The 22,292-nt window shown below is 37.0% G+C and overlaps 1 pseudogene; it reads left to right on the plus strand.

Moving 5' to 3' along the window:
* The first annotated feature begins 11,162 nt into the window (after window positions 1–11,162).
* The window catches only part of LOC122358884, a 117,116-nt pseudogene continuing 105,986 nt past the window's right edge, over window positions 11,163–22,292 (plus strand).

The following is a 22,292-nucleotide window of genomic DNA, read 5'->3' on the forward strand; positions in this document are numbered from 1 at the left end:
CATTTTTTTTGGTTGCATTATCATTTCTGTTAGTTATTTGTCGTACTGCAATGCAAAGAGCTCATTTTTTTTATGATTGTTGATCGTTACCATTCTCGCGGTTGGTGTGTCTAGTTTTGAGGCTTAGGCTGTTTAACCTGGAGAAGAAATGAATTATTGCAGAAACAACTGAGGGCCAAAACACCACCGTGTTTGCTTGCAGGCATTATCCTTCACCTACACTGGTTTTCCACATGCAGTCTGTGTTTGGTGTGTAACTGTCCGTGCTGCGGTGTGCATCGCTGCACACGACGCTCTCTTCCTGACGACCCACTCAGCTGGCAGGGTTAAGCTCACCGTCCCTGTACCTGCCAGCTTGCTCTCTTAAGGGGCATTGCCCGCGTGCCATCTCTGAGGTATCACCCTCGCCCGCCATCTGCGCCCCGACAGACGCTCGTACACCACACTGCGCCACAGCTGTTCCCAGGACAGCGGGAGGTCGAGTGGTGAAGTCTTGCTGCCACCCTCGCTGCCTCGCGGTGCCCCCTGGGGCCCCGAGCCGCTCTGCACTCAGCATCACAAACACCTTCTGTGATATGACTGCGAGGTGTGTTGATCGCCGCTCTTTGAAAAAGAACTAGAGGACATAGAGGAGAAATGTTTTGGTAGGCTGGAATTGGCATTAAAACTTAAATCCACTTAGACACCATATTACGTACTGTAGGTTACTTTTGCATCACAGTTAAATGCGGCCCAAATCTGTTTCCCCCGTATGCTGACGGCGCGTACAGCAAGAATTGCTCTGTTTCTGGGCCAGTTCTGATCTGGCTCAGTTTAACGTGACTTGACACGGTTTACCCTTGAAGAAGATGGAGGACAGGAAATATGGACGGCTGAATGATGAGGTGTTAGACACAAGGGGTTAAGGTTTCACTGGTTAGCGTGGCCTTTTAACCCCTGCCTGTGTAAATACATTTAGAGTATAAATACATACCGTTAGAAGCCAGGGCCCATCATGAGCAACAGTAAAAAAATCTAGAAGACGCATCTAGTTTTTGCTTTTTAAAATCCAGTATCACTCTGCAAAAGACTGTTAAGTTATTTCAGTGCCATTGATGTGATATTACAGTTTTTGTTCATTTGTAGAATATTCAAGTTTTTGTAATATAATAATTTTCTATTTTTATTTCTACATTTTCTAAACGTCTATAGTTTTATTGTGTTTTAGGTAGTTATTTTAGTAACTTCAACTTAAATGAAAATGAAAAAATGCATAATTTATTCTGTTAAATCATTTTTTTTTCACTTTGTGAACCTTTTCTCCACTGACGGCCATTCAAAAGTTGTTACATCTGTCACGATGTATCACCATATCGAGCCATTTTACTCTTAAATCTGAAAAATATGAGCATTCACAAATGTGCTTTAAATTGGGATTGCCATCTGATATAAGCCCCATTCAAAAAAAAATATTATAAATATATATAAACACATACAAAAAAGCAATATATAAAATAACTGAATTATAATATAGAATAAAATAATATAAACAAATACAATGAAATATATAATCTATACATTCAAACTATAGAATACTGAAGAAGCTAATTTACATTAAATCGTATTTTCATCAATAATTATTGTTTTTGCTGAAGCACATGCAGTTCTTGTATACAGAATATAACTTCTCAAATAGATATCACGAAATGAATCATCTTGATTTAATTTAGTATGTCAAATTAATTCACTGAGTTACACGATAATAGTTCAATACTTCAAATTGAACGTTTGTTCGAATCCCCCAGCCTTAAGTGTGAGCAATAGAAATACGGATTCTTGCCTTTGCAAACACCAATAAATATTCTTCAGTGTCCCCTAAAGCTGCCTGCAGTTTCAGAGTTGTACATTTATTCAATCTTTAGAGGTAAAATCATATTCCAAAGAAATTGGCGCAATGCTGCAACAGACACAGTTAGAATTGCATTGTAGCATCAGTGTGGTGGATGATGGGAAAAAAGTGTCAGGTGTTATTGAACGCTGGTGTCTGTCCTCCCCCCGGAGGCTGAATGGATTCTGCCGAAATTATCACTGTCAAGGCCAATCCAATAAAGGTACAGCCTCTTCTATAAGCCCCTCTCCCTTTCAGACATTTCCCTTTCTCTCTCCCTTATAGATACATGTGTGTGTGTGTGTGTGTGTGTGTGTGTGTGTGTAAGTGTTAAATTTAAACCATGTGATCTGCTTCCCTCCTACCCAGTGTGTGTTGTGAGACAGTGTTCTGGTTCAGATAACAACGCTGTAATGAAACAAGGGAGCTCCCAGGCAAAGCTTGCACACACACACACACACACACACACACACACACACAAGCACGATAGCAGTGCTGTAGTAGGGAATAAGAAAATGCATAGTGTGCTTTGCCCTTGGCTGCGTGCGAGTGATTGTGCATGGAGAGCGGGGAATAGAGAACCGAGGAAGGAAAATAGGGGGGACTTCATACATTTTTATGACCGCACAAGATAAGGTCAGTTGTGTGCCATCGTTACTAGGCAACACTGCAACCCGGTATTGGATTGAGTTGCGAAGCTGAGCAGTCAAATTCACAAGCTTTATTGGACTCATCTTTTTCATTTGTTTATTTATTGTACAGTTGTTCAGGATGACACACTTGCTGGTCATTTATTCTAATTGCCGAATGCAAAGAGGTATACTAAACAATAACGGCTACGGCAATCAGCCACGCCGTCAGCCACCTTCAAAATCAGAAATGTGAAATATGCTGGCTTTGCGACACAGTAGAAGTAGGCACACACTTGTAACCAGCAACCTATCTGTTCAGTTGGATAAAAGTATCGGGGCACACAGCTCTTAATTATCGAATTCATGTGCTTCAATCAGACTTATTGCCACAGGTGTATGAAATCTAGCATCTAGCCATGCATTTGCCATTTACAAACACCTGTGGTGTCGATTTGAAGAGCTCGGTGACTGTGGTTCTGAGCTGTGCCAATTTCATCCCTTGTAGATATCCCAAAACCGACCGTTATTGAAAACACAAAGCAGAAGACCAGGCTAAGTCAAAGAGTAGGGTCACTGAGTGCTGAGGAGCATATGCTCTGCTGATTCCACAGACCAAAGCTGAAGAGTTTCAAGCCTTTACTGCCATTAATACCTCGCACAAAACTTTGCTTGCATTTTTCCTCGGCAGAACAGCTGCACGCAAGCCTTACATCACCAAATACAATGTCAAACGTTGGATGGAGTGGTGTTTGGTAGATGCTGGGAACAACGAACGTGAAATCCCTGTTGGTGTCACGGTCAGGTCTCAATAATTCTGTTCTTATAATGCAATTCATTTAGTCACGAAATTAAGTTAGTTAATTATACATGTTACCTTGGTCATACTTCAACTCAAGGTGCATTTGTAGAAAAAAAAAAAAATGTTTTACTGTTTGCATTATTCATTTTTTATACAGTATGTTTTGCCAAAATGTGAACCGTAGTTAAAAAGTAATATTTAAAATACATTTATTTAATTTTAAGAATAGTTCAAATCTATTCACTGAGTGATAACTCGAGATATAAAAGCCAAAAGTGTGTTTTAATGTCACTTTTTATGAGAATTGTATGGTTTTTGAATATCTTTAAACGCAAAATAATTATAGCACCTTAATTGTAATATTGAAATAGTTCAATTTTAGCACGATACAATATAATAATATTATATTTTAAAAGATTATTTGTACAGCAGTACTTCCTGGACAATTAAAGTGCATAAACTTCAAAATGAGTTATTCCAATTCAGCAGACTTTAAGTTTAACAAGTTCAGCATACTAAAAGTACAACTGGAGGGCATTTTATTAAGTATTTAAATATAAAAATATATTTGTAGTATACTTAAAATAAAATAAATGCATTTCAAATATTATGAAAGTATGTTTATTTTTCACTAGGGAAGTATCCAACATAACCACTATTTTTGCAACATAAAACCATCTCATATTTAGCAAAATCTCGAGTCGTCCAGAATTTCGGTACTGTAGTTCACATTTTAACATGAGCTATCTCAAAAATGTTCCAAACAAAGCGCTCGTGACTTCTTTTATGCAAATATTTAAGAAAATTTGGTATTATAATTATTTTAGAGTACTAAAGTTTATGTCTTTTGTTCTCCGCTTCCAAATGTCACGCTGTCACGTTTAACGTCTGAAATCCTCAAGTTTTAAGTTTACCGGAATGCGGTTTAAATCCTATAAAATCGGTAGGTGTTTATGCGGTGTTGAAAATGTTTTAAACACAGTGTCATGCTTCACTAACGCACAGCAGTCAACTGCAGCCTTTGATTTGATAATTGCATAAGCTTTATTGCAATCGCCGCTAGGTCCCATTTATTTATTAAAAAATGTACCTTTGATGATCTTTTAATGCAGCATGATGTCTGTCTTTCGCATGCATCATGACAACACTGCGGCACGTGACATTGCAGATTTTTCATATGCTATTTTAATGAAATAGCAATATGCAGTATACTGGGGTATTTAGCGTGTTTCTTAACGATAGTGGATAACTTCAAGAACTACCCGTGTAATAATATTTCGTGTTCCAAATGAATCAGTTATTGCACTGTAATGTTGCTAAAATGTGCTGTGTGCTAAAACTGTGAAAAAAAACCCAAAAACCCACAAAGCCCATAGCCCTGTTCTGCTCTTGTCTCCCCAACCCCGCCTTCCCACCACTCCCTCAACATTTCCCTCTCTCTCCTCCCCTCATTCTAGCATTCTAACCCTCTCAGTGCCCTAGTTTAGTACTTCAAGGTTGGCCACATATATTCTACCCCATGCCTTACGGCCAGCCAATGGCAGACGAGCGGCGGTCGCAGTGGAAGGGTGGGGCTATCGTGTCATACAGCAGCGCAGCGAGCGGCCAGTGGGAGGCGAGGGGGTTTATGGGGGGGAGTTTGGTTGCTGCCACGGGTGTGTGATGCTTGTTTTAGTGTGGCAGGTCACATCGGGGAAGAACCTGAGAAGAATAGACGGCATGTGTGCGGAGAGCAGAATTACAGAGGCTGAGGGTGGAAAGCTGACTGGCTGTCATTCATTATACTTCCGCCGCCCCCTGGGAAACTGCTTTGGCTGTACGCAAGAATACTATAAAGGTGTGAATGTTAGGATTAGGCATTAGATATAAAATAAATAAATAAATAAATAGACATAATTGCTACGCCATCAGGGTTATATCGGTTAACTAGAACTAAAACCACTAAAACACAAACCAAAAAAAAAAAAAAAGTCCATTCAAAAGTGTGGCATCAGTAAGTAAATGTAGTTTGTGATACAGTAATTTGTAAAATATTTACAGTTTTCGATTGAAATATATTGTAAAATATAATGTATTATTGTGATGCAAAGCCGAAATTGAATAATAACCCATAAACCACACTCTTTTGTGTCATATGATTCAGGAAAAAAATAACATGCTGTTTTTTTAGTGTTTTATTTTATTTTAGTATTTTATTTTCATTTATGATTGTTATTTTTACTATTTATTTATTTGGGAACTGTGATACAGGATTATTTGACGAATAAAAAAAACAGTAATCTTGTTTAACAAGTCTTTACTATGACTTTTTATTCATTTTACGTATCCTTTATGAATGTAATTATTTTTAAAAAACTGTACAAACATGGATGTATGCAGTTATCAACGTTAAAATTTTTCATTTGTCATTTTCTCGATTACTCATCTTCACTAAGTTTAACTTGATGCCTTTATTCAAATAAGTAAAACTGAAAAATGTATTAATTATTATAAAAAAATTTATAAACACTATAATATAATATATACAAATGAAAATACACATATATTAAATATAATCTCAATCATCTCAATACATTTAAAATCACTAAGTAACCTGTAAATACATTATAGCCACTACTAACTAAAAATCTTTCCATGAAGGGTACACATAAAATATCTTTCAAATTTTCATTCACAAAGAATGTGACATAATCAAATTTTTTTTGGGAACTATTACTGGTGTTTACTAAGGCACATAATGCTCATTTGAACAACTCCCTAATTCTAAGCATTAAAAATAATCTAGAGAGCTTATTCTGCTTGTGAATGTTAAATCGTGTGGCTATTACAAAAAAACAAAAACACGTAATGCAATAAAGCAGAACACTTCAGCAAATACCATCCAAGCGTTATGCATTTTCATAAAACTGCACGCTTCACCTTTAAAAGAAAACAATATTCCCAATTACTCTAATGAAATGCCTCTTCCCTATTCATGAAAGGACAAAGTCAGATTTTAGAGACCCTTCTCAATTAAATGATCTTATCACGGCAGACTTTGAGCTGACTTTTAGCTCAATAATGTTACAGACTGTCTCTGTCCTGTCAGCCTCAGTCAATCTGCCCTTGTCCCAAAGGTCATCTCTCTGCTACAAGCACAAACTCCGCTCTGATAGAGACAGCGCGTCTGCTAGATTTAAAGGAGTAGTTCACCCCCAAATTAAAAATCTGTCATTACTTACCATCAGGTGGCTAAAAATGTTACTTTTGGGGAAGACAAACAGAAAATGAAGTTACAAAAAAAACCCTGGTATGAGATTTTGTCTCTTTATATATTATGCGATAAGCAATACCACACAAGCAGCAAGAGCCATATTACACAAGTGCTGATTTTATACAGTTTTGCAGAAAACATATTACCTTTAAACCCACAGCTGAATTGTTGTGCGTCTCCGAAAAACACAGGATTTTTTGTTTGTTGTTTTTTTTTTAAAATAAGATTTTTCTTTTACGTTCCACAGCTAATGTTAGGCCATTGCGGCATAAATCTTTATGCGTGCTGAATTATCTAAATGTACACATTTTTTTATTTAATGTAACATATTTTACCAGTGTTCGTTTTTTCGTTAATTTAATTGCATTGATTGGGGGGAGGAATTTAATCTGTGAATGCCAGAAATTCGTTATTAAAAATTACAGCGATAGTATTTGAGGTATTACAGGATGTCAGTGTGTGTTTCAGCTTATAACCGCGTATTTTACTAAATATGCTTTCCGCTGTTATAATATAGGTGGGATAAGAGAAAGCCAAATGAATCGTACTTCATTGGCCTTCAAGTGGCCTGTCTACTGTATGAAACACGGTCAGCAATAGGATGATTACTCTGTACGTTACTTTTGTAGGAGAGGTAAATGTTCTAAATGATGTGCATTTCATTTAAGTCACTTAAGAAAGAGCTCTAGACTGCGTCGGTGAGACTGTTAGGTTGTGAGGAAGTACAGGGCTGAATTGTGATTGCACATATCTGATATAACCACAGTCAGTGCGTTGGGAATTAAGTTAACTGATGTTACATCATCCCAATCCTCCCCTCAATAGCATTTGTGTAATGCATCAACGGCTAATGTCAAGGCCTCTGACAAAACTCACTTTGAAAGATCTGTTTCACATTCATAAAGGAGCTGTTTTTCGAGATCAGTTTTTTGGCAAATTCGCCAATAAAAAAAATATATATATTTTTTATTTATTTAAATTGTATTATTTTAACGATTAACCTACTTGATTTATTTTATTATTTTTTTTTTTGTGGAGCTTTACAAGTTTTTCTATAAGCTATTATAGTACTCAAAGGTTGTGTTGTATAAATGTCTCGCAAAGAAATAAATTGCATGAAATGGTAAACAGTAAAAGCATTTCCAAATGTTACTGTTTTTGCTGCACTTTGGATCAAATAATTGCAGGCTTGGTGAGCGTTCTTTAAAAAAACACTCCAAATCTTATTGTATAAATAGCGTATATGTATTCAACGAATTCAATGACAAGTCATGGTCATGTTCTGACACTACATTTATGGACGTCGCCTATATCTGTGCTGAGCAATCTGTATTTGCATGTATTCGTAAATGGTGCATTAGTGACGATACGGCCAGCGGATAACTTTACATGTTGTTATATTTGGTTCTCCACACGCGCCTCGTGTCTTTATCGTCTCTATTGTTTAAGGTAACAAAAGAGATCATATGGCGTTGCTCGAGACGGATCTATTCCTGGCTAATGGGCAGTGTAGTGAAAGGGGAACCCGATCCTCTGCAGGATGTCTAGAAGTCAGCGGGCTGACATTTGGCCGCCGATAGACCGGTGTGTGTTTGGTTGTAAGGGAACACTAGGCCTCAGCGGAGTTGTCAAAACAAAGGGGCCACTCTCACCAGGACTTACTTACCGACTGTCAACTTGTGTGTGCGTACATTGAAAAGGTTGATTATGACAGGGGTGAAATATTGTGATGTGTATGAAAGTACCTCTCAGTGTTAAAACGCAAGACAGTGGGACAGTGCTTTGATGCAACCTGTGTTATTAAAAGCACTATATGAATAAAAATGATTGATTGATTGATCGATTGACTATATTTTTGATACCAAAACTAATGAAATCATCACCATCATCACATCATTCGATTTAATACAGCTTGGCTCGCTAGGAATCTTGATTCGGTGAATTTTAGGTTTTGAGTAAAAAATGAGCACATAATGATAATGAGTTTGATATCGATCACAGCATATGTGTTCTTTAACACTATTATAATTAAGAGAATGTGTTACTGTGGAAATAAGTGTAATTTGATCAACGTCATACTGTAATACTGCCAAAGTTTTTTTTTTTTTATTAAAATTCAGTGCCATTTTTAGTAAGAGAAGCAGTGATAGTGTATAGTAAGGATAGTGGATTTAGGTTTAGACGTGAGTCTGAGCTGTTTTCTGGTCCCATTATTCTCCTGTTACACAATAGAACACGAAATGTTACAATTTTATGCACAAAATGAGCTCAAATTTGACGTCTGTTACAGGTTATAGTTGGGATGGGGGCATGTTCACCGTGGTTTAGCATCTCCTCTTCTTTTCAAACCAGTTTGAAGATGCCTGGGCAGTTTCTAGAGTTTTGGTGTTGGAATTCGGTCCCATTCCGATCCCAGATTTGTGCTTGTCTCGCCATAGACTGCTTTTCCGCTTTGAAACTGAGGAACTATTGAAAGCAATCCGCAATCTTTTTCATGCACTCTTTCACAGATTGGAGAGCCACTGCCCGTCTTTACTTCGGAGAGATTCTGCCTCTCTCCGATATCCCTTTTATAGCTAGTCATGTTACGTAGCTGACCTCAGCTATCCCAATTAGTTGCTTATGTTCTCCCAGCTGAATCTTTTCAAAATGTCTTCCATCCAGGCGTAAAATTTAAAATGAGCTCATTATGTATAAAGGTGTGCAGTTTAACGTTTGGTGTGATTCTCTGTGTTTTACTGCAAATACAATGTAGGCTCATGCGATCTAAAAGTCTTTTATTTTATTTCAATTTTCAAAACCTCTTCGTGCGTAGACGCATAGAATATCCTACTATTTTGCATCTGTCCCTATCTGCACTTATTGCCCTCACCATTGCTTGTATCGTGATTGAATGTTATGAGAATATCATATTCAAGTTCAAGTTCAAGTCGAGCTTTATTGTCGTTCTGCTATGCGTTCACATTTAGTTGAATGAAATGTTGTGTCTCGCAGGACCTCGGCGCTACATACCAGTTGAATATAAAACATACAAGTACAATACAAGTATGTAAAAAGAAAGAGTGAAGCTATACAAGTTAACCGTCTGACTATACACACACACACACACACTATAAAAACTAGAACTATAATACATAGTTGACTACACAAAAAAGTCATGTACATCATATTGTACTGTACATATTGCACTCTGATTTATGTCACGACAATAGCAGTCAGTGGTTCATGCGCTGTATTGAGTTTCACAATAGGTTATCCAGATGCCCTTGTCTTTAAATGCACTTCACATAAAGGCAGTTTTCTTCGCTGTATCCTACAGAGGAGGGGAAAATCATTCTAGTCATATCTGGTTGGTACCAAATGACCGTATCCCTTACATCTTTATTTTTTTTTATTTAATTATGCTAATATGTGTATTTTTGTTGCGTGTGCGTGTATGTTTGGAAGCTTCGTGGCCCCCTGGTTAAAAAATATAACTTGTTTATTTTATTGTGACACTTCCCATGCTTCGTTTTTATTTATCTGGATAAATCTCGAAGATTGAAAATATAATCTGATGTAAATATTTTATGTAAATAACAACGTATAATGTCCAACAATTGCTTCAGTAGTACCTCGAAGAAGATTTAGATGATCTCCAACATGCATATGGCCATAAAAGACTTTTTACACAATTCCTTGTGTACTTCTAATAGAAGAGAGATGATGTGTTTATGTCTAATATACTTACATTGCTTTACAACCAAGGTATTTTTTTTTTTTATCCGTCTGCTAGATAACATTTGTACAGGTACCGGTGCTCAGGTCTTAAACTTCATTTAATAATTTTTTTCACGAAATTCAAAATGTGTTTTTGGCCTCTGCGCTTTCTGTTCAAAAAATATGCTGTGACATTTCCACAATTAGAAAGGGTTTAGTATGTCAAAAGGTGTATTTATTATATTATTATATATTAAATATGGAAAGTTTATTTCTAAAACATTACGAGCATATTCATTCAAAAGGGTCAGTTCAACTGCTTTAATGGTTATAAACAAAAAGAGTGACCGGTTTAAAAAAAAAAAAAAAGTCAAGCATACTGACTATACATAACGTCGTTTGATCAGATTGTCCATAAAACGATTTTCTTTCATACTAAACCGAGAAAGCAAGATTTCCTATTAGCTAATGTTTCAGCAGCATTAGCAATCCTGACAGCATTTTATTAGACAGAACCGTGCACACTATTCTGGAGCAAAAATGCAAGTATTTCCCAGAAGAGAAAGCGCATTCTCCATGTGTTTATTTGATGAGTTTATTCAGTGGACTGAATGCTCCTCAAACCCAATACGTACGGACTTGAACGCGATCAAAGTGCACTTAGTTTCAGTCGAACATATCAAAAAAAAAAAAAAAAAAAAAAAAAAAAAAAGCTTGGAGAGGGTCTTTGACTGACTAATAACGAAGATGCGCGAGGTTCTCGCGCGCCGGACTTCCCCCACCCCGGTCTTTCATACTAAGTACGCACCTGAAATAGGTGTGTCCTCCACAGCCTTCAGCCTTCGGAGGAGTGTACTCGGCTCCTTTAAGGCAGTGAGCAGCGAGCCGGGCTGTGGAGGCAGGGGAGAGAGAGAGAGAGAGAGAGAGGGGTTATTCTCTAATGCTCTGAGGCAGAGAGGGTTAGCAGCACACGAACCAATGCGATTAAAGCGCCACGCAGGAGGAAGATGCGCCTGCTTGCAGCCTGCTGGACGGCGAGAGGTGCTCAAGAAGATGGTCTGACTCTGGGATCTCACCTTTGTTCCTGCCGCTTCAGCTTCTCCGGACTTTCTTTCCATTCCCATTTCTGATTAAACATCTATGATTTGCTCTCCCCTGTTTAGTTCCTTTTCTTCCCTTTTTCAAAAACACTTGGCTCCCCTCGGTTTAAATGACACACTTGAACGGCACCGTTGCTTTTGCTTTGAAAGTTTTCTTTCTCCTCCGCATCGCCACCTGCTCCGTTGAAAGACGCTCCTGAATCAGCATCGCACCTGCATCCAGCATCTCCCCCCCCCTCCCCTCGAAGCACAGCAGCATCCGGAGAGCATCCGAGCTTTAACCGAGACAATCACCCAAGAACATCCGCACATTCTTCATGCGCAACGACCGGGCGCAAAAGCGCGGCACGCATAATACGCACGGTGGAGATCCGCTCAAGTCGCTGGCACAGGCAATCCGGACTGGTTTTTGTTTTAACCTTACCGTTGGCATTCTGAGTGAGGGATCGGGAAAAAAGCAGTGGACAAAGTGTGCGGAGTGAAAAGAGGAAAATCTAGCTTGGGGATTGAACGCAGCGGGGCATGTGGATATTGGCATTTCTCTTTCTCCAGAGCATCCTGAATGGTTAGTCCTGATTTGTTTTTCTTCTATAATTTTAAACTTCATTTACTCTCATCGGGACATTCTGGAAAGGGTGTACTGTATGCAAATTTTTTTTTTAAATGGTGTCACGGGTGGTCACCTGGGCTGGGAGACTTTCCCTCCTCTAATCATAAAAACAAAACAAAACAAAACAAAAAAACCCCACAACATCAAAATAAATAAAACAAACCAAAAAACACCTTATTAGTCACATTATGACCTTTATGGTGCTATATAAGCGCCGCGTAATGCAAAAGCTCCCTGTAATGATTCCCGTGTGCACACACAGGGGCCTCCGGCAGGTATTGCACAGGTTTCTTGTCGGTTGTTTTACGCATGGGGAGATGTTAATGAATGTGACCTCTTGTTTATCACGCCGAGTGTTGTGGGAGCTACTCATCCGTGCGCTTTTCGTTTCCACTAATGTCGCGCATCCTATTTTTAATATTCCCGTTTATTTATTTTCTTTTTTTTATCTCGCGACGACTGACGTATTTAATATCGGTTACGCGTGCTGCTCCTTCCCCCACCCGCACGGCAGTTTTAAATCAACTTCATTTAATTTAATTTAATTATAAACGACAATAATTTGTTTAATCCACGAAGGCTTTATTTTGTTTAGGTGTTTTTAAACGTGCTGAGGCATTGCGTTATTAAATAAGCACAGTCATTTGATGGCAGATAATTAAGGATATTGATGTTTAAACGTTTAAGATGGGCACGTCAAATGAAGTTATTACATACAGTTATTTTTGTAACACATCCCTGTTGTGCACTTGAGCCGCACAGTGGGTGGATAGCAGTGGAAAAAAAAATTGCTATTTGCTTTTATATATATATATATATATATATATATATATATATATATATATATATATATATATATATATATATATATATATTTATAACCCTATTTTAACCCTTTTCATATGATAAGACACAAATCATAGATCTGTATTTACAATATCTATCATATCGCCAGTCTTTTTTACACTGTGTGTGCATTTTAAATAGCTTGCTGACCATGATTTCAATCTAATGTGAGTTTTTTTTATATTAAGCATATATAAATGGATCAGTAATGTAAAAATTCTTAAGAAAAAATGAACAAGATTCATAAGACAAATGCAGGGCAGTAGCTGAAAAATACTACACAACGCCTTAATAGCTGTGTGTGTGTGTGTGTGTGTGTGTGTGTGTGTACTTAAGGGACTGCGCCTGCGTGGATGCATATGTGTGCAGCGAGAAATTTAAAGCTGTCTTTATATTTTTTTTAAGGCCAATTGTGCCTCAAGCACAGATTTTCCTATCTTTGTTCCCTGTTTTTAACTCTGCACCTTCGCACCGGTGTAAAAAAAAAAGGTGCAATAGGGCTAAACCGAAGAGATGGTCAGTAGGTGCAAACATGGAAGGGTGTGTACATAAGGAGGGAGCCATGGAGGGAAAAACAGAATGAAGCGAGATGGCAAAATAGACTTATCTCTTCGAAAAAATTGCAGACAGACAGACACCGTCGAGGGGAGGTTGGTGCGTGATGCAAAGAAAGGAATAGAAAAAAAAAAAAAAAAAAAAAAAAAACAGTTTGAGGATTTGATGTAAAATGGCTATTGGGCAAATGCTGGCACGAGACGTGAAGCTTTGAATGGCAGTCATTTTGAAGCGGCGAGGACGTTGCGAAAGCTCACCCTCGGAAAACAACCAGAAATAATCCTACACTTCAGAGGAGGGAGATAAATGCGCCCCTGCTCTTGCTGTTCGAGCTCCAGACGCGGAGCTCTCCGAGGCATTTCTCGCTTCGGGCAAATATGAAATAAAAAAAATATTGAGATGTATTTTGTAATAACTTTGAATTGAAATTGCGCCACCCTGCCTCAGCTGAAACTCATAAAAGAGCAGTAAGAAGTCATCAGTCACTATCGCCCCAGCAGAGCAGACGGTGAAATGAGACGCTCGCTGGCTCTTGCTTGGATGTGCTTTGCTGCTTGCCGTCCGCTCATCCTTTAAAAAAAAAAAATCACATATCTAAAAATGTGTAATTGAATGTTGACATCTTAATATGCTAATTCATTCACTGTGGAAAAGTTACAGGTATAACTTAGTAAGGTCGGTTCTGTCTTTTTGGCGTGATCTAAGAATAAACAACCTTCCCGTAATAAGTGGCCGCTTTCTCGTCTCAGGAAAGCAACTGTATTCTAGAAAATTCGAGCCTGTAGTCTGGAAGGTTTATCGCACGCTGCTTGGCCCGTCGCTATGGAAACCTCTATTATTAGAGCCATAGTCGCGTATCAAATAAGGCCGTCGTGTGAATGAGTGACCCCTGACGTACAATAAAAGGGCACGGATTCTTATTGGTTTGAATGCGGCTTTTATCTATTGTTATTTTATAAAGAAAGCATTTTTCATAACACCGCCTCAAAATTAAAGCCTTTATTATTTTTGCAGCACTGTCTAACAATTAGCGTTTTTATTCTGTAGTAAATAAAAAGGTAACCTACAACTGTAGACGCAAATAGCTATAGCTAATAACGGATTATCGGCAGGAATGGGGATGTTTAGCCAAACAGATTCGAGTGTGACAGTGAACGCAACCTCAGATCTGTTACTCGAAATTATAATCCGTCGCTTGTTGTCCGCAAAAACACACACATGCGCGGCGGATTATAATCTCAGCCGTCTAAATCCTGTATTAAAACATGCCGTCGTTATCTGGGATTACACAGTCCTGACGGTAACTGTTATACTAACAGAATTATACGAACTAATCAGAAGCGTACGAGTCAGAATAACGACTTCATTTCACGTTTAACTGGGATTTCTGAGAGTCTAAGGAGAAATATGAGGAATGATGTGAGTAAATTTGGCTTCGTGGAACTGTGTGTTTGGTGGGAGTTAATCTATTGGGGGCAATTAAGGCAGTTTGCTGATTAGAGGCCCATCTGTTCAAGTTTGTTAGACAGTCCTGTAAGACCCGTGCCCTGCAATCCTCTGTTACCTATTTAAAGATTCTGAGTTAGCGTCCTTAACGGCCCTCCCCGCGTGCACGCAGTATCATTGTCAATTTATTATTTTTTTTGCTCATTTTGTTCGGTTGTTTACTAATGCAATTCACGCATTAGATGCCTCAGCGTCCGTGGTTAAACAGGATCATCAAGACGAGACTTTGAATGAGTCAAACCACCCACTGACTTTAAATGTTAGCCGCTGATTTCACCGGTTGTCTTCGAATAACGTTAGATTACACAGGTTTTATGTGTTTATTTAAGAGCAATAAACCACCTGAAGTGTTGGTGATTTTAGTACAACTCCACCACTAAATGCAATAGGACATTTTTTTAATGAGCTGCATTGCTGAAATTGACATTATTTGTTGACTAAGAAATACTGTGCCGTAGTCTGCTCTTCAGAGGACAAATATGTTTAGAGGTCATTTTAAGGACAACATGGGGAAATAATATAATAATGGGGAAATAACAATGTTAGTTTTATTCACTAGGCATGAACCGTTGTTTAATTTACTATACATTAATTTTGTACTTTATTAATTTTATGATTCACTATATATATATATATATATATATATATATATATATATATATATATATATATATATATATATATATATATATATATATATATTATTATTCAGATATAGAGGAACTAAAACAATGTTTAATTCTAATAAATGCAAATTTAAGAGAACCATAGAACTTTTATTATTATTATTATTATTATTATTATTATTATTATTATTATTATTATTATTATTATTATTTAATTAATGATTTATTACATTTACAGGTGGCTAAAAATGCAAGTGTATAACCTACAAAACTCAAGAAAAAGTTTGTCAATAAAGTATTTTTCTTGTTTATACAGTGAAAAAATGAGTCTTTAGAAATTATTAATTGCATTGTTAATTAAAAAAATACTATTATTTAACAAATGCTAAATGAATCATAAAATGGGTTATGCGTTTCATTTTTTCTATTCTGTAACAAAACACAGCTGATTCCTGTAATAACGATGTGTAAAAATGATGATGATGATAATATCAACAACAACAAAATGGCTTAATCCCGTCGTCCGACTAATATCCAGTCGCTCCGTCATCAGTGGCATCTGTAAAATAGCGTCACATGACTTTTATCTTCAATGTGCATCTCTCTATTCATGTGCTTTCTCTGCAGCCCTGTCTTGTTATTTTTAAAATGAGACCCAGAGAGAGGTATGTAGGCTGAGGTATCTCTGACCTAGGTGGGAGAAAGTGACAGGGTGACAAATGACCAGAGCTTGCTTTCTCAACATTGTGATATATTTTTAAACATGGCATAGACTGTAAGATGTAAGACCAAGTTGGTGGCTGGTATTTTTAGCTGCCCCCTTTCAGAGCGCTGTCACTTTTGCCAGATGTCTGCTATTCATTGTATGTGCTATGTATGTGTGCACATGTGCATCTGATATGGGATGTGTTCATGCATTTGATTCGGCCATGGGTCTGTCTTGCTCTTATTCGTTCCAGCATTATTGTATTATATTTATATTTCTCTTTAGAGAGCGAAAATATACGGTGCCAGCAGCCATATCAGCCTCATCAGAATTAGACAAGACCGGGTCTTGATATGATTTCCACATGTCCGTGTCTAAGATTTTACCGTTTCTGACAGCTACAGTTGTTAAATTCTAATAAATTACATGGGATTTCTTTGAAACAGAAGGTTTCAGTTTAAATCGTTTTAACTGATTTATTTGCTAATAGTTTTCTGGTAAGCACATGACCATTTATTTTTGCATATTTTTTCTGTCGCATAATAATTTTTTTCTTCGCTTGCGCGATGGATAGACGTTATTCATTTGTATTTTTTAATAATCAGATGCACCTTTCAGCATGACTTCGCTGTTAAATCGCTGCAGTTGAAACACATTACTGTCCTTCAGATCGTAACAGCTGTCTCAGCTCCAGAAAGCATGAAGATGTTGCTTTTTGATGTGTGTTTTAGCAGTTAAATGTCTCATTAGAGCGGCAGTTGCCTGAGGTTTATTATGTGTTGCTCTCTCTCCTCTATCAGCTGTTCCCCACAAGTGATTATGCTAATTGCTGTTTGATCAGATGATTAAATTATAATTCGATTAATCCAGGGTACTAAATGCTCTGAATATATTTGTGTCTGCTCGGTTGGCTGGCTGGCTGGCTGGCTGGTTGTGTGGAGCAGCGGTCTCCTGTCACCTTGCTAGCACCACATGAAGAAGAAAAAAAACAAAAAACGTGACAACCTGAAATGGGAAGAGAAACACTCTGCAGAGAAGAGGGCTGGGGAGGGGTGCACTGTGTCCTTCCTTTCAGAAAACACTACAGTGCTGTAGCCTACAGATGGACATGTACCGCTCTGATGCTAAAACAGAAGAAAAAGAAGAAAAATCCATTTAGATAAATGTGTAAAAAAAAAAAAAATAGCCATTGCTGCATCATCGTAAGGAGACTGTACTGTTTCTTTTAGAGCAATACGTTATTTATGTATTTATTGATAATGTAAGTGTGTGGGAAATTGTTAAAAAACACTGTACAATTATTATAATGAGCTATATTTAATGCTTTTAAGTAACATTAACTAACAATGTAGCAGTAAAAATATACCATAAAAATACAACTGTTCACTGTTAATCTAAATTAACTTTTACTAAATATTAATTGATACATCTTTTCTTTTTAGTAATGTATTAGCATTAAATGCTGAAATCAACAGTTAACACATGCTCTTCGTGTTTATGGTGATGTTAACAAACGCAACTTTTTCCGTCGTAATTTCTTAATAGTAAAAAGTCTAATACTGATGCTACTAAATCGATTCACGCTATACCGCAAACAATGTTTTTTTCTATATTACTGACAGTTTAAATCAGTAGCAGGTTAACATTGCTAATATGATCGCTTGCTGCAGTGTAAAATCGAATTAGTTGGGTTTACTTTAAAAAAAGCATGCAAACCGATTGCCTTAAAAAACGAAGTGAAGTGAAATAGAAATAGTGACAAATGACAAATGCTTAGTTAGTATAGTTTACTTAAACAAGAGTTAGAGTAACTAAAAAAGAACAGTAGCGTGTACTTGATCCTTTACTTTAGGTTTGCTCATGACTTAGTATAGCTACTCACTGACTCCCAGAGGGCATTGCAGCAGAACAAATTATGCAATGGCTTTGCGGTACAGTTGTTGTTGTTGTTGTTGTTTCCAAATTTTATTTGCTGTATTGTGTGAGTAGTAACACAACAAAAAGAGCAAATACAATGGTTACACAATTAATAAAAGTAAATGAAATGAATTGTTACCAATACGTGCTGAATGATGAAGTCAGTACGTGACTTCGGCATATACCACAATTATTTAATTATTATATCATCCAAATTAAAAGCTCCTCAAGTAGCTTACGAAAAAACATTTTATGTGTTTTTGCATTAATGATCTTTAGAATACCCAAAAGAATACACTAATAGGAAAAGCTAAATAAATAAATTAATTAAAAGATAGGTCACCTTCTAAAAGCGACCTATTTATTTATTAGCTTTCTTCCCTTGAAACCAAATTACTCAGATGTTATGCTGTATCGCTAATGGTAAGTAAAAAAAAGAAAAAAAAAATTAGAAAAATATCTTATGTGGCATATGTGATTTAAATGACACGAGTGAATGTTAACAGACATGGAGGATTTGTTTGTTCTTCTTCTTCTGTTGTTATTTTGGGCATTAGCAACATATTAGTGCACTACTGTCTCTCACTGCTTTATTGATGTCATTGGTTCCTTTGTGGTTACTTTAATATTTTAAGTGAGCGTCACTCAAAGCAGTAAGTGAATTGTTTTATTTGCCTTTAAAGTTGCTGTAACTTAATAAAATCTAGTAAGTATAACAACTAAGTGCAGCTCAATGACTGGTTGCTGCAAAAAAAAAAATTCTTAATTTTAATATAATATAATAATAATAATATAATATAACACTAAGAATATTAAACATGCAATTAACGAGGCACATGAAAACAATGTAGCACATATAGTTTGTAACATTTAGTGCTACATATCGCATACTGTTTTCACATGCTGTGGGCCTACTTGAATTTGAGTCAAGCTGGATCCGAGGCCAGTTGCATAAACTTAGCCTCTATATTAAAGTCTAAAGAGTCTAAACATTTTATGCAACCGGCCCCGGGTTTAGAATCCAGAGCTCATCTTCACAAAACATCAATCCTACTACTAAGATTTCTCTTAAATAGCAGTAAAAGTTCTTAGCTAAGAGTTTCCTCTTAAAACCCATTCACAAAGCTGCTGAGACAAACTTTTACTAAGGAATAGAGAGAAGTCTTAAGCGAAGAGTAATGGTGGGGTTGACCTCATTGCTGTGGATGATGTCAGCATGCTTGCAATGCACACAGTGATTGGCTGAAGGTTTCTGTCAGAGATTTATTCATAAAAATATTGCAGAGCGTGATATTATTTTGCCATTTCTAAATAAAGATTTAAAAATAAAGATGTTGGCATGTAAATAATCAAATCTGTGCTTCACTTGAACAATTTACGGATATGCATATAAACACCAGTAAAATAATCACGGCTGATAGTAAGACATGCAAACGTAAAAGAAAACCAAACTGGATACAAGAACAGGTGTTACTCCTTAATGGAAAGGATTTCATCAAAAGAAAAGTTGGAGTTGGGATAACCTCCAAACCATAAAGGAGATACCATTTCGAGATGCTTCTAAAATGTTTCTATTATGAGGCAGATTGCTGGCAAGCAATTGCAGGCATTTTAGGATAGTTGTAATTTGGCCTTAGTGACCTCTTCATTACTCCTAACGTTTCACAGATTTAGGAGCTAGTTTTAGTGCTAGAACGCTTTGCGAAACACTCTTTCTACATTTAGGACTGACACGCCCTGGACTGACACGATTTTCCCTTAAATCAATTAGTTATGAGCTGCTTTTAGCTTTAAGATTTTTTTGCGAATGCATGCCCAGATCTTTTCAACATTTTAGGAAAGATGCTAATTTATTTACAAAAGTGTCATCAATCACTGTATAGCATATTATTTGTAGAGATAATGAAATGTTGTCTTACGTTGGATCTCAGTAATGACCAGGTGTACTGAGATGCGGACTGTGATGTTTGGCATCGTTGTGCAGCAAGTGCTCACAGCTAGCCGAGCTGGGCATTAGCCTTTGCAAGCTCAAATAGACGGATGTGTACAGATGCTATTGAAACAGGCACCTGCGCCATGAGAAAGACAACACAGAGGAAGTCTTTTACTGAACCCAGAACAGCTTTACGTGCCAAGGAGGGAAAAAAAAGCCACTATCCGGAGATGAGCTGACCACAATGAGGGTTCTTGTTGAACCTCTCTCTGGCTTTAACGAAGGCAGGATGCTTGTTTGTAAAGATGCTCTACATCATTATGAATCGTCAAGGCAGGACTTGCTCTCTGGACACCGGTCTCATAGACTTTCCTTTGAGCCGTTAGATAGAGGCTTCTCTGTATGTTGACAGAGGAGTTTTGACTTCCCACTAAAGAGCTTTTGTATCGCCTAATTTTTATTCCCTCTGCCGCTGTCCAATAACAGACTCTTATTTAGGAAGCGCCAAGAATAGAAGTCGGATTTTATTGATTGGACACATTTTCATAAGACTTTACTTAAACAAGCAAATAGAGCTGGAAATCAAGCTAATCAGCTAACATTTACCAGGCAGAGTACAACTATGCCATTTAGATAATTCAATGAATCATTGGTACAGAAAGTTATATAGTGCTAGTCAGGATACCATGACAATATTTCACACATTACCATGTACTCTATGCAATACACTACCATAATCACTATACATGGTCATTGCCTCAGTAAATTTTTGTAAATGCAATGGTTTGGCCATGTATACTACAACGTATTGATTTATGCACTAAACTGTGTTATGCCTAGCCTTCTAATTCACTGTCTAATGACAATCTATGACTCTTTTACCTTTTGTCAAATAGTTGGCTAATTCATAAACATACATACAATCTCATTTATTCATTTTAAATTTACATTTTTATTTACATTCTGCTTATGCCCCACTAGCTAGGTTTAGGGTTTTCGACTTTGTACGAAATAGCAACTTTATAAAATAATTATGTTTTCTTGTAAGAATGAGTTGGATTTATGATTTATAACAATATAAGTCTCGATCCTCATTGCAGCCGACCAAGAATTTCCTACTTCTGACTGTGTTATACCACAATTACACCACAGTAATAGATTGTTAAAAGGATGATGTGGCAGTGTTCCCAAACGGTTTTGCAGAAAACACCACAGAAATTTGCTGAAATGTGTGTAGATATTGTAATTAGCACCTAGTTGTTGTCTATGTTGCTATCTAATTATAATAGAAAAAGCGACATATCTTTATCATAATTGTATTGTGATGTACATTCATGTCTAACTGATTATCTGAAAGGAAAAAAATCATACGGAGAATTGGCTCTACGCATTGCTTGTTGAATTGTATTTGAGATGTGTGTGTTGCACTCAAAAATGGAGCTAGATGAGCTTTCGGAGGTAGAGAAGTCTGTAATTTTGATTAAAACAAAATGAAAACATAGAAACATATGCACGAATTGTTCTCAATAAGATCTATAACATGTCTTTACAAAACATGCCAACTTTAATGTAAACTCCTTTTTAGGCTGAATTTACAGCATTAGGCCTAATGCACAGATTTATATCGACATTTAATGTATTCATTTAGCGGGCACTTTTAGCCGCTGACTTATAAATGACAAATGCAACAAAAAGCAATTCATTCTAAGCAGGCAATAACATGAGAAGTACTAATGCAAATGTTCTCACAGACAGAAATAAAAAATAGCAAAAGCTCAGAAAGGTTTTTTTTTCTGTGTGTGTTCATGGAAAGATGGGTTTTTAGCCATTTCTTGAATACTGAAGAAGATTTGGCTCTATTGAGAGAGTTCAGAGTATCATTCCACCGTCCGGGAACAGTGAACGTGAATATTTCTGTGATGGTACCATGATGTGCTGCTTACTGACCGTAGGCTCCTCGATGCAGAGATATACAGTAAGTGGAGGTAAGAGGGTCCATTGCTGTTCTTCAAGCATCAACGTATTGAACATAATGCAAGCTGCAACCATTTGCCAGTGAAGAGAGGTGTAACGTGGGCCGTCTTCGGCTCATTAAAGACTAATCGTGCTGCTATGTTCTGTGTTGCTCATAGAGGTTTGATGGCCAAAAGAACATTGCAATTGTCCGACTATAAATGACACTGCATTCCTGGACAAGGAGATATGCAACCTGTGTGACTGTGCTTTCATTGCCATGTGGTCAT

Source organism: Puntigrus tetrazona, chromosome 15, assembly GCF_018831695.1.
Source record: "Puntigrus tetrazona isolate hp1 chromosome 15, ASM1883169v1, whole genome shotgun sequence".
NCBI classification, from domain to species: domain Eukaryota; kingdom Metazoa; phylum Chordata; class Actinopteri; order Cypriniformes; family Cyprinidae; genus Puntigrus; species Puntigrus tetrazona.